This window comes from Sardina pilchardus, chromosome 24, assembly GCF_963854185.1.
Source record: "Sardina pilchardus chromosome 24, fSarPil1.1, whole genome shotgun sequence".
Taxonomy (NCBI): Eukaryota; Metazoa; Chordata; class Actinopteri; order Clupeiformes; family Clupeidae; genus Sardina; species Sardina pilchardus.
In genome coordinates, this window is record NC_085017.1 from 17,647,187 (window position 1) to 17,649,686 (window position 2,500).

Consider the following 2,500-nt stretch of genomic DNA (forward strand, 5'->3'; position numbering starts at 1 on the left):
CACTGGAGTGTCACTCTCTGGTCCTGCAACCTCCCACCCCACCCCTCCCCTCCCCACCTCCATCTCCCCTCCTTTGTCTCGCCTGCAGGAAGGTTTGGGTGGGTGGAGGTTTTATTATTATTTTGGATGGAGGGAGGGGGGCAGTCCGCAGAAGTCGGCAGTGTGTGTGTGTGTGTGTGTGTGCGTTGGGGGGGCTATTTGACCTCTGCCCCCGGCTCTCTCTCCGCTAGCCTGCTCCTCCCCTCTCGCCCTCCCTCCCCCTCTCTCTCTCTCCTGTCAATTGGTATGCAGCTGCCCATCACCCCCTGCTTTTCTTCCCCCCCAGCTGTCCCTCCCGGACGGATGGCCTCACCCATTGGCCGAGGCCTGCCGGGTGTCTCAAGTTCAAGGCTCCCCTGGCAGCTGGCTAGTCCGGCCACGGTCACCGCATGCATTAAGGGGCTCCATAATGCGCCCACACTAATTATGAAAAGGACACGCTGGCCAGAGCGATGCTCCTCCACCGCAGCAACGGCAGAGTACAATGGGGGAGGGCAAGATAAACACACACACACACACACACACACTTGCACACATGTTAGGACAGATTGCCTTATGACTTTGAGGGGGATGTGAGAAATGTAAAAAAAAAAAAAAAAACCTTTCAGGATAAAAATGATCACATGATTGGCTGATGTTTTAAAAACCTGGAGGAAAACATGAGACTATGATTCGCTTTCAGTATCAAACTGTAACATAATGACAGGGCTGCTGCTTGAATGAACCGCAGAGGAACGTGTACACACCCAAACAAAAAGGGACGTTTTGGCAGTGACTTATTTAGCACCGAGAAAAACGTTCACGGCAACACAATACCAGCGGTTCTATTGTGCATACAAGAAGCTATTAACGGACGTTTTGAAAGCGTATGAAATAGAAATGGTAATAGACTTAACATTTAGCCATTGTTACTTTTCACTCCAAACAGCCTAAAGAAAGGCAACGAAAAGCATATTGGGAAAAGGTGCGAAACATGGCCTACGTTAACCTGCAGAGTCTCAAGGATGCCCTTATGAATGCACGTTGGAGACGAAAACGAGGGCTTCTTAATGACTCTGCTTTCTGCGTTTTCGCTCGCAAAAGCAAGTACGATCATTCTTTTTAAAATGACTTAATTGAATGATTACTGTTGCGACCTCGAGGTCAACGGGAAGAAAAGCGGACTGCAAATATCTGCGTCGTATTAACGGTACAATCTCGAGTGCGGAGTACCATTGCTCGAGCTCTGCCGTGTTTGAGCAGCACTTACCCGAGGCCAGAGAGAGAGAGAGAGAGAGAGAGAGAGACGCTTGCTCAGCTGACTTAAAATCGAGCCATGAGGTTGTACCAGGATTTAAGTGCAACCCCCGTCGAGCTGTAGACCTCAAGTTCAAATGCATAGTGCTTCACAATCTCAGGTATATCTCCAGCGAGGAAAATCTTTAAGCCACGATTTCATAGTAAAACATTATACAGAGGTTGAAATCTGTCTTTACCTCTTTGAAACGTCAGTGGGTCGACGTGATAGAGAGTATTTTATTTCTCCTCTTTAGTGTCTGCATAACACACACACACACACACACACACACACACACACACACACACACACACACACATACACACACACACACACACACACACACACACACACACACACACAACATGGTTATTACCATGCTCTGGAGTAGTTGCATAATGTAGCCAATTCTTAAAAATTAAAAGTATGGCTTTTACATGTAGGCTACCATCATAAATGAGCTGGCCTTGTGATTTAGATTTCTTCATGAAAAAATACGAAAAGAAAGAACCAACAGAAGGGAGTTTAATCAACAAAATCTGGCCTTGTGTGTGGTCATCTGACGAAGAAAATTAGACATTTAAGTGGCTCAAAAAGCGATTAATCGTGTGGAACAGTCAGACCTGAAATGCAATCACAACAAACCAAAAAGCCGCTGCCGCTGCTTCTGTTGAGTTCTCAATACTTGATCCCATTTCAACATTTGATTTACACCGACACACATGTACGTGCACAATGAAAGCTAGTTAACAGAGGTTTGGGGGGGGGGGGGGGGGGGGTGGTGGTGGTGGTGGCGGGGGGTTGTTGTTAGGGACCCCAGCTCGGAAATGAGAAATGACCCACAGCCCTAGCACTCGTCCACCCCATCCCCCTCTTCTTTGCACTTCCCCCAGGAAAGCGAGCAAGGGAGGGAGGGAGGGAGGGAGGGAGGAGTCGTGGAGGGATGGGTCAGAAGGAGAAGAGGGGGGACAGACAAGAGGCATTAAAATTCATGGGGTTTTTTATTCTCCCCACTGAAAATCAATACTGTCTACTATGGATGAGGTGAACAGTGGACAACAGTGGTTGTGGGCAGGCGGTTGGGTTGGGAGGAGGGTGGGGGATGAGGGAGAAAGAGAGAGGGGAGGGGGGAGAGAGAGAGAGAGAGAGGGAGAGAGAGAGAGATGAAGAAGAAGGGTGGAGGTG